This window comes from Mustela nivalis (assembly GCF_964662115.1).
Source record: "Mustela nivalis genome assembly, chromosome: 7".
Taxonomy (NCBI): domain Eukaryota; kingdom Metazoa; phylum Chordata; class Mammalia; order Carnivora; family Mustelidae; genus Mustela; species Mustela nivalis.
In genome coordinates this window covers 85,374,235-85,385,573 of record NC_139026.1, presented here as the reverse complement: position 1 = coordinate 85,385,573, position 11,339 = coordinate 85,374,235, and the positions used below count along the sequence as shown (strand labels likewise).

The 11,339-nt window shown below is 44.0% G+C and overlaps 1 long non-coding RNA gene across 1 annotated transcript; it reads right to left on the bottom strand.

The window, feature by feature from the left end:
- Window positions 1-2,110: 2,110 nt before the first annotated feature.
- Window positions 2,111-9,068, bottom strand: LOC309870499. Its single transcript, XR_014314631.1, has 3 exons — window positions 9,017-9,068; window positions 2,620-4,406; window positions 2,111-2,174 (listed from the first exon to the last, which is right to left on the bottom strand). It is a non-coding gene; the product is annotated as an uncharacterized lncRNA (long non-coding RNA).
- Window positions 9,069-11,339: the final 2,271 nt, after the last annotated feature.

Below are 11,339 nucleotides of genomic sequence, written 5' to 3'. Positions count from 1 at the left end.
CTGCTTTACACACATTGTCTGAACCCTGACAACAGTATTTAGGCATTTATTACCACTCCCAGGTTATTGAACACAAGGCCAAAGCCCAGAGAGGTTAAGCAACAGGCCTCTGTTTTCCTGTAGAGACCAGCAGAGTTTAACTTGGTTTCTTAAGTGGGAGTTGGACAAGAAAGATGAAAGCCATCTCCCATGTGACCCTGATGCCCTATGGAGCTGCTCCATGTGCTGGGCGGCCCTTTCTCCTCCTCCTGCCTCCTTTTGGGACCTGGGCTTCCAGCACTTGTAACTGCATTTATTTACATTGCTCTGTTTTCACCACGTAAATATAGCTCTCCATCCTGGCACAGGAAGCATAGTTAGCTGGGATCGGTCTATTTTCATGAACGCTTTAGTAACACAGAGGGCTGCAAAAACCATTTGAAGCAGGCATCATGGGCTTTGGCATCTGAACAGGGTCTACACCTTCCTCACTTTGTCACGAGAAGCCAGATAATCCCCTCCCCATCTAGGTTTCCTCCTCTTTACGTTTGAGTAAATGGTCTCTTCATCTAGTCATTCTGAAGTGCCACCGGTAGGATGAACTGAAAAGTTCTTTATAAAGAGTAAATTCTCATAAAAAGACGTGGCATTCTTCGTTCTTGTGTGTGTGGGGGTCTTTTATTTTTATTTTCTTATTACTAGTCAATACTCATTCACATCTTTAGTATTCACATGCATGAGAAAAAAAAATCTATCATCTCTTCATGCAGAAAGGAGAATAATAGCAGGTAACACTTTAGCATAGGTCTTCCCAGACCTTCTGTCTAAAGGAAAGGTGCCCTTCTCTTGTAATTCTTTCTTTCTTTCTTCCTTTCTTTATTTATTTATTTGACAGACAGAGATCACAAGTAGGCAGAGAAGCAGGCAGAGAGAGAAGGAAGCAGGTTCCCGCCGAGCAGGGCTCGATCCGAGGACCCTGAGGTCATAATCTGAGCTGAAGGCAGGGGCTGTAGTCCACTTAGCCACCCAGGCACCCCATTGTCTTGTAATTCTAACTTGGTAACAACAGGTGCTGATGAAGTGGAGAGGGAGAGGGCAAATGTACAGGAGATATATGGGGAGTTGGGGCTGGGGCTGAAGGGGAGCAGTGGGCACCCATCCTCGGAAGCCCCAGACCGGCAGCTAGGAGAGGAATTTTTTAAGGCAGATATGCTGGTTAAGTGGGGGAGAGAGTAAAAATGAAAAACAAGGTGACCACTTTATTGAAGTAAAGCATATAAATGTATCTTCATGTAACAGTATCTTGAAGGGACAAAGCCTCTTCGTTAAGTATGTGACAGCAGATTGAAGTTTTAGATAGACTTTTAAAAACTTGAAAAAAAAAAACAGCTTTAAAGTAGAGAAACAACTCAAAGACAGTCAGGGAAACAATCTAAGTTCAGAATCTTCTAGAAGAAACAGAATATCCCAATTATTTTACATTTGTCCCATCTGCACCAGCAGGAAAGCTACTTTCCCTCTACTATTTATTAGAAGCAAATGGTTTGGCTTTGATGCGATGTACTTCCTCACTCATATTCCATTGCTTTGCATAATAACAAAAACAAGTGCAACTGGCCAAGCCAGTTTGTGGACAAACATACACACGTCTCTTGGTAACCCCACACTGTGGGAGCAGAAGTGCGCCGCTGACCCCGAATCCCGCTTCCTGGGCACACACACATCTCTGCCGCCAGACAGAATGTTTAAGTAAGCACAAGGCAAGCATTGGCTGCCTATTGGAAGATGTCTAATATAGGGTAAACACAGAGAAAAACAGTTGTGTCCATGAAGATGCTTTCGCCGCACGTAACAGAAAAAGGGACATAAGCTGGGTTTTAGGGAATAAGGAGATTTATTACCTCAAATAGCAGGAAGTTTAGAAGTAAGATGGGCTTGATTCAGGGATTGAGCTATGTCACCGGGGCCCCAGGTTACTGTCATCTCCTCACGCGGCTGTTTGTTGCATCAGCTTCATCTTGCAACCATGGCCAATCCTGGAGCATCAGGTTTCCTTTTTCTGGTTCGGCGGGAGAGAGAGAGAAGCAAGAGTCCACCCATGGGATCAGGTCCGTCCCTTCCGTCTGACCGGCCCCACCTCGGCCCCTTGCCCATCCCCGGAGTACTTATAACCATCGTCAAAGAAATGGTAGGTGCTGACTGGTTTAATTTATCAACACCCTTTCCTGGAGTGGGAGAGGAGCTCGGTTTCCCACTCCTGAGACTCTCAGAAGCTGGGTGAACACTTGAGCAAAACTAGATTCTGTTATGGAAAAGGAAGGGAGGACAGGACGCAGGGGAAGATGGGGTGACTCCTACAGTAAGCTTTCCCTAGTTCGCAGCATGGCTGCGGGCCAACGGTGTTCCCTCAGAACATGGCATCCTCCACTCTTAGCGAGAGCAGCTCAAAGTGACAATGGGGAAGCACAGAAACTGGTGGCACTTTAATTCAGGATCACAATTGTGGATGGGCTCTTCACGGTGCCAGGCGGCCCGCCCACACATCCCCTGGTTGGTCACCGTCCCGCTTTGCCAAGAAGCCTCTCACAGCTTCTCTCCCCTTCCACTCCGACACCTGCTTTCTGCTCTCCTCAGATACACTGGCTGACGCCTTTCTGCCAGACTCCACTGAGGAAACAGAAGCTGCCAGATTGCTCCATAATCACCTCTGCTGTGTGGCCTGCCTCTGCCCAGGATGCTGGCTCCCTGTGGGTGTGGTTGATGACCCGGCCCCTGGCCCTGGACCCTCACCCCAGGTCACCTTCGCAGGCCCCTGCTCTGGCAAGTGCCACCCCCGCCCCCAACTCTATGAGCAGACAGATCTTTGGGAGCTTGCAGCTTAAAAACAAAGCAAAACCACTCTTCCTTGACCATCTTTCCATCCTTTCAACAGCATGACATCTTCAAAAGGTTGCATACAGTCACCGGCTCCCGTGCCTCAGTCCTTCCCCTCTCAATTCACTGTCCGGGACTCTCTGAGTCCACCCGCCATGCCACTGAACCGGTTCTAGCCATGGTTAGGAGCCACCACGATTTGCCAGAGAGCCGCTTGCGACCTGTATGGGAGGTGACCCTCAGCGCTTTCCTCAGCCACCCTCTTCTCTCAGCGTCTACAGCACCCGCTCTCCTGGGAGGGTTTTCTCGGTGGGTTCCCTGCCTGCCACTTGCCTTCTCTCACTGTCCTGAGCATCCTGAGTCTGACCTGGGGCCTTCCTCTCTCCTCCCTTCCTCTCCCTCCGTCCCCCTCTGAACTTCCAGACTCATTCGCCCCAGTTTGTCTGCTCTGCTCCCCTCTTTAAACCTCGTTCCCTGGCAGGTGATGGGCAGATTCGGAGTTCCCACCCAAGCTCCCCATCACGGCTGCTGGCCCTCTCCGCTTCCATGCCCGACAACATCCCTAACCTGCCGTGGTCCACATGGGGCTGCTGGTTCCTCCCCACCCTGTGTCCCTCAAACCTGTTGCTCCTCCTGTCTTCACCATCTCACTGAGGGACCCCACAATTTGTCCCCTTATGTACTCGTCAGCAAGCCCTGTTGTCCCCTCCCCAAGAAGAGCCTAATTCCTCCTGCTCTTCCCCCTCCCAGGCTCCAAGCTGCAGCCACAACCCCCCCCCCCATCCCCAAACCACTGTGATAACCTGATACTGCCCATTCCTGCCCTCCACATGGGGCCAGAGCAGCCTCAAAATACTAGATCAGATCATCTCACTCCCTAGTGCAAACCCTCCCGTGGCTTCCTGTTGTGGGCAGAATAAAATCTAGATTTTATCTAGAGTAAAATCTCGATACCTTATCATGGCCTAAGAGGCCCTATTGGATCCAGTCCTGACCCTTCTCTGACCTTTGCCGGGGAACCCAGGCGGTAGACACCTGGAGCCTCTTCTGGCCAGTGCCCATGCCGGCTTGTTCCCACCCAAGGGCTTTCATCTTGCTCTGCTCCCTCATTGACATGACTGGGTCATTCCTGTCACTCAGGCCTCAGCTCGAAGGTCATGTCCACAGAGGCCTTCCCTAGCCACAAAGTCTAAATGAACCCCTCGCTCCCCATCACTCTCTACCCCGAACCTTGTTCTATATTTGTTCTCGAAGTTAGCGCTATTTAAATGATCTTTTCATTCATTTCTTTATTTATTCATTTATTTATTCTCTAGCTCCTTCCCATTTGTTTAGACTACACCCACCAGGGGACAGTATACTTGGTCTTGTTCTGTGGCCTCAGCACCCAGAACAACAGCAGGAGCCAACAATAGTAATTCGCCGAATGACTCCATTTGCCTCACTTACCTCTGTCTTTCCCGGGAATGGCCCCCAGAGGGTGCAGGACAAGTAGCTCCCTCCTCTTTCTGTTGCCACTGAACTCACGTGGCAACAGCCCGTGTCGCTCACACCTGGAGGAAGGCAGGTGAGGAAAATCTAGAACTTGACTTCCCGCGCTCACAGACGAGTGGGTGGTGGGAGATGAAACATCAGAAAGCCACAGGTCTGCCGTTTGATAAATGGAACGAGAGAGAGGGAAGCGCAGGTTGACACTGAAACTCAAGGAGGAGCGTCTAGCACCGGAGGGTGAGGTCAACCAGGTTTTCCTGGAAGAGGGGATGCCGAAGGGGAGTTTTAAGGATTGAGAGGAGTCAGGTAGGTGGAGAAGGGATGGAAGGTGGGAACCAACACTGCAGCAGAAGGAGTGAGGGAGGCTCACAAGCCTTGGGAAGCCATGGGGAGCGCGCAAGGAGGTAAGGAAGACTGGAGATTGAATTCGAGGAGTACAGGAGGTGGGCATGGGAAGGTAGGAGACTGGACCAGAAGGAAGAGACCTTATTGTTAAAGGCCATGTAACAAAGCCACCGCCGTTCACTTTTATCGAGCTCTCACTATGTGTGAGGCACCGAGTCCTCTCATTTCACCCCCTGACAGCCCTGTCGTTGGGTAGGTTCTGTCACGATCTTCAGTTTACTGGTGGGAAATGGTGAGTGACTATCCTGAGGACGCACGGGAAGTAAGTATGGACTCCGCATCAAAGCCCTTGGAAACATATTGTAAATGCTGTGAAACACAAGCCCTGGGTCTCCTGTGATATTTCTTGATTTCTCTCTCTCCCTCTCTTTTTAGAAGGGGAAGGAGCAGAGAGAGAGAATCTTAAGAAGGTTCCACCCCCAGCGCAGAGTCCCGCACGGGGCTCCATCCTACAACCCTAGCTCATGACCTGAGCTGAAACCAAGTCTGATGTTTGGGTCACCTGGGTGGCTCAGTTGGCTAGAGGTCTGACTCTTGATTTTTGGCTAGGGTCGTGATCTCATGATTGTGAAATAGAGCCCCATGAGGGGCTCCACACTCAGCACGGAGCCTGCAAAAGAGTCTCTCTTTCTGCCCCTCCCCGCCAAAATAAATATATAAATAAATCTTAAAAAAAAGTCTAGCATTTAACTGACTGAGCCACACAGGGGCCCCCTTAATTTCTCTCTCTGGGGCTTAGCTTTCTTTGTGATAAAATGGGACTGATAGCAGTGTTCCTACCATGTGGAGTTTGTGAGAATTTAATGAGATAATTCATACATATAAAAGTGCTTAGCACTGAATCAAAATTAGTTCCTGCTCAGTAAACATGAGCTACTACTGTTATTATTAAATTTCTGTTTTTGGAAATATTGATACTGAAAGACTACTATTATACCTGGGGATTCTTTTTTTCCTTGCAGTGGAAATAGGACTTGACAGAGCCTAGAGTCTGACTGGCTCTCCTCTTTCATCTATGATTGGTATCTCAGTTTACTCCTTTATACCATATTGTGAATGTCTAACTTTGGTTCTTCCTCTTCTCTTCCTCTTCTTTTTCTCCCCTTTCCTTCTATCTGCTAGTATCTTCTTAGATCCAGATTGACAGATAAAAATACAGAACTGTTGTTTCCATGGAAGAATTAATGCTTTAAATTTTTGTTTTCTTATCATAAAGTACTGCATGCACACATTAAAAAAAATTCTTAAAATACAGGGGTGCCTGGGTGTCTGAGTCAGTTTAAGCATCTGACTCTTGATTTCAGCTCAGGTCATGATCTCAAGGTGGTAAGATTGAGCCCCACATCAGGCACAGCTGGGAGCCTGCTTGAGATTCTCTTCCTCTCTCTCTGCCCCCCACCTCTCTACATAAAATATTTTTTAAAAAAAAGTCTAACAATGCAAACGGATAAAACACGAAATGTAAAAGCCGACCTCTTTACCCACACCCTCATATATAATGTACTTGCAGTTGAACATAATCATCTCGATTATTTCTTTTTTCCCAGAAATTTGTATGTGTATAAATATACATGATCTTTGGAGTTTCATTTATAATAATACTGTATTCTGCCCAATTTTTTCACTTAAAATAATTTAGCTTGGAGATTTTTCTTTTCACTATGGATAAATGTATTGATTCTTCTGAACAGCTAGGTAGTATTGATTTCACAAGTTATTATAGTTCATTTAATGCTCTCTTGATAGACATTTAAATTTTGCCTTGTTTTTTTACTCTTACAGATAATATTACCATGCTGTCCCTGTACAATATAGATTTGCCTCCTTGTACAAGTGTTTCTGTGGGAAAAATTCCTGGAAGGAAAATTTGCTGAGTTAAAGAAAATGTGCTTTTAAAATTTTAATAGTTATTGTCAAATTGCTTTCCAAAGATGTCGTGGCAATTTGCATTCCATTAGTAATATGCAAGAGTTTCTATTTCCCATATCCTTGAGAGTGAACAAAATTTAATTTTTGTGAATATACTAAGTAAAAAAACTATATTTGATTTTATCTTACATTTCTTTGATTATATAGAAAGCTGAAAAAAATCTTTTCACATGTTAATTGTCTATTTGCTTTTTTTTGGCTGCAAACTGTTTACCTTTGCCTATTTTTTCATTGAATTGTTTGTTTTTTATTCTTGCTGATTTTTAGATCTGTTTGTGTATTAAAGAAATTTATCTCCTTCCTGTTACATAAATTACCAATTTTTTTTTCTATCCTGTGGTTTGTCTCTTAATTTTGTGTATGGTATTCTCTGTCTTGCCAAAGGGCTAATTTTTTATGTAATTTTGTCTATCTTCTATTATATGTCTCTTGACCCTCACCTGTTCAAAATTGGGGGAAAAAATTACCGATGATTTTTCTAGTATTGCTACAGTTTCGTATGTTACATTTTTAAGTTATTGATTAAGTTAGAAATGATTTGAGCCCAAGAAGTGAGGTACCCAGTGACTTGTCTGGCACTAACATTTCTGAATTATTCATATTCTTCCATGGACTTAAAATATCATTTATACTCTAAATTCTCAAATGTATTTAGGTCTATTTCTGGGATCTCTGTTCTCCACTAACATTTTGTTATTTCCTGTACTTTCTCTGCAATGTCTTTCTGTGTTTCCTGTAATTTCTCTACCTGTAAGATGTCTTAACATTGGGTAAAATTAGTTCTCCCTCCTGTCATTATTCTGTTTATAGTAGTACCGGCTATTTTCACTCCTTTATTATTCCAAGCGCCCTTCGTATCATTTTGTCAGGTTCTCAAAAAAAATTCTGCTGCCATTTGGGTTGGAATTACAATTGCTTCAGGGAAATGAAGCTATGTTGTTCCGTTTACTTCTGTCTTCTCTTATGTTCCCAAATTAATCAGGATACTATGGACTATGCTGCAAGAATAATTAAATGTTTAAATCTCAGTAGATTAATTCAACAATGTTTTGTTTCTCACGCATACAAATTCCAATGTGGTTCAGCTAGTCTTCGGGATAAGGGTCCATTTCAGTAGCAACTGCACTGCCCAGGCTAACCTGATCTTACAGCTTTGCTCTCTCAACTCGAGGCCTCCATGGACTGTGGGAGAAACATTTATGGTTAAACAATTACCCATGTGCTCCCTCAGATTTCTGCCCTCCCCCCGCCCCCGAGTAGTTACATGGGGGCCATTAGACTAATTCTAGACAATGGGTTTTGAACTGAAATGATGTGTCTCACTTTGGGGTCAAAGCTTAGAAAAACCGATGTGAATTTTTCCTATGCTCTCTGCCCTTGTTGTCCAATTGCTGAGACACTCAGTTGAAATGATATGGTCAAAGGCAGATAGACTCCCTGGAGACTTTCGTGGCTCATATCAAACCTGGTGTGCACATGAAATAACCTTTATTGTGTCAAGGTCACTGAAATTCTTGCCATGTGTGTGCGAGTCTGTATATATATATATATATATATATATATATATGTATATATACTGTTTATATGTGTGTATGTATACTGCATATATGTGTGTGCGTATAGATGTATAGATGTAGAGATACCTCCTATCCTGACTAATATAAAAATTAATACCAAAAGTGATATGCTGCTGGAAAAAAACTTCAAATATTGGCTTGGCAATCAGGTAGTAACAATGAGAAAACTGATTTTAGAGGCAGGAAGAAGGCAAAACATTTGGTAAAGGTGTTCCTTGTGATTATCTTAAAGGTGGTTCATTTACCAAACATACAGTTCAGTGAGGAGATGTCAGGAAACAGAACTTTAGGATTATATGTGGTTGCTGGGGCACTTGGCTGGCTCAGTCATTAAGCATCTGCCTTTGTCTCAGGTGATGATCCCAGGGTTCTGGGATCGAGCCCCGCATCGGGCTCCCTACTCCGTGGGAAGCCTACTTCTCTCTCTCGCACTCCTCCTTGCTTGTGTTCCTTCTCTCGCTATGTCTCTCTCTGTCAAATAAATAAATAAAATCATGAAAAAAATTATATGTGGTTGCTACTGATTGTGTTTAGCAAAGTATTGAAAGAGAGAGAGAGAGAGAGACAGAGAAACAGAATGAGTTGAAGAGGGTTGGCAAAAAAAGCAAAGAAATAAAGCTTATATAAGAGGTCCCTCAGGGATGCCTGGGGGGGCTCCATTGTTTGTCTCATCTCCGTAGCATCTGCCTTTGGCTCAGGTCATGATCTCATGGTTCTGGGATCAAGTCCTATTGGTCTCCTCATTTAGTGGGGAAACTTACCCCTCTGCCTGCTGCTTCCCTCCTGCTGTGCTCTCTGTCTCTCTCTCTCTCTGACAAATAGATAAAATCTTTAAAAAAAAAAAAAAAAAAGAGTCATCCCTCAAAGAGAACACTGAATGTGGTTCCTTGCTCAAGGTAATGGCTGGAAGCAGATAGACAGAGCCTACTATATTTGTGAGAGAGTTGTACAGGACCACCAAAGAAACCATAAAGCTGTTCTTAAAAGCCCAAGTTCCCAACCTCAATTCCAGGCAAGAAATGGGCTTTGAAAGCTGTGTAGTCCTATGGAGGGACAACACCCCCAGTGCCCACATTAGGTATGACCCAGGAAGGTAACAGAACAGGAAAGATTTCCCAGTCGGTGGTGCCAAGAAGTTCCCACAGCCTGGGAGTGGACCTGGGATGTTGTGTCTGTATCCATGATGTATTGTTTAATCAGGGTAGGGCAGTTGTCTTATGTTTGCCTAATCAGAGTCTATGAGAAATTTGAGAGTGGGACGGAGACGTTCCTTTTAATCTGAGAGGCTTTGTTGTTCTGAGGTAACAAGAACTATTGTGGGGGTTGACCATCTCTCAACCATCAAGTGTGCTGAGAATTCTGTAAGGAAAGCTTATCTTTTCTTTAGAGAAGGAAAACAAAAATGTTTCTTGTGCAGAAGCAGAGATAAGAAACCATAAGTATAAGTCTGTTATACTTATGGGAGGAGGAAGGAAAGAGAGAGAGAGAAATATGATTCAACCTGGTTCTCTGGGAGCTTTCTATTTCTCCTGGCTCCCTCTAATTTAAGTCCCAAGCTGCCTTCCATGGGTTCTAGGAGATACCCCTGTATCATTATAGTCCATCTCCTTTTCTTGTTTAAGTTTGATTGTGTTGGTTTCTACCTTTTAAAATTCAAAGAACCTTAAGGGAGGAAGTTCCCATACCTTATCACTGCAGAACATCTTCAGGAAGGGACCTCCCCTTCCTTCCTGCTGTATAGGTTACAGTCACAGACATGGCAATGAGATTTCTCAGCCTGGTCTGATTTAAAGTCAATACAAGGGAAACTGGAATATTGACTCATGCTTCCATCCCCACCTACACTGGCCAAATTTAAGGATTATCACTTAGCACCAACACTAAGAAAAGCAAGAAAGTCAAATAAAACATAATGATTCCAATTTGCCTTGGAGAAAACTCTCCTCTTTATTTTCCTTATCCTTCACTCTCCTGAGCTCTGGAAAAGTTATTTCCTACTCATCTCCTTTCTTCCTTCCTGCAACATCCCCCACCTTCCTTTCTCACTCTTACTCGATGACCTTACTGCTATTCCACTGAAAAAAAAGAAATTGCCAGAAGATAACTTTCTTTCTTTTTTTTTAAGATTTTATTTATTTATTTATCAGAGAGAGAGAGAGAGTAAGAGAGAGTGAGCACAGGCAGACAGAATGGCAGGCAGAGGCAGAGGGAGAAGCAGGCTCCCTGCTGAGCAAGGAGCCCGATGTGGGACTCGATCCCAGGATGCTGGGATCATGACCTGAGACGAAGGCAGCTGCTTAACCAACTGAGCCACCCAGGCGTCCCAAAAGATAACTTTCTTACCCTTCCAGACTAAATCTGCTAAACTACCAGCAAGCATACGTGTTTTCTTGGCCCTCAGTCCAGTGCTTATCAGCACTGTCCAAGAGAGTTGTCCTTGAGGATAGAGATGTCCCATATTGTCTCTGTTCAATACACAGGTTGCTTGCCACATGTAACTATTGAGCATTTGAAATGAGGCTGGTGCAACTAGGGCACTGACTTTTACATTTTATTTAATTTTAATTAATTTAAATTTAAATGGCCACATCTGGCTAGTTGGGTGGCTGCTGTGTAGGATAACACAGATACAGATAATTCTTGAGTTTCAATATACAGGGAACAAAGAAATGGGGTGGACAGTCACAGAGGGATAGGATCAGAGCTGCACTTTTTAAAAGGATGGATAAATGATATTTTAGCACAGGAGATGGAAATGATCCAGTAGAGATAGAAAAATAGATGAAACGGGAGAAAGCAGAGTCAACTGTAGAAACAAAGTAGATCCTAGGTAAAAGCAGGCCATTGCATATGGTGGCATAGTCTCATATGGTGGCCACTAGCCACAGGTGGCTATTTAAATGTATGTTTGTTAGAACATCATGAAATGTTAAATTTATTTCTCAGTCACGTTAGTCATATTTCAAGTACATTCCATATTAGATGTAATTTCCATCACAGAAGAAATTGCTGTTAGACAGTGCTGCCTTTTCCTTTCTGTCTTCTTTTCGTATTATCATTCTGCGTTTTGCATATTTTAAAAAA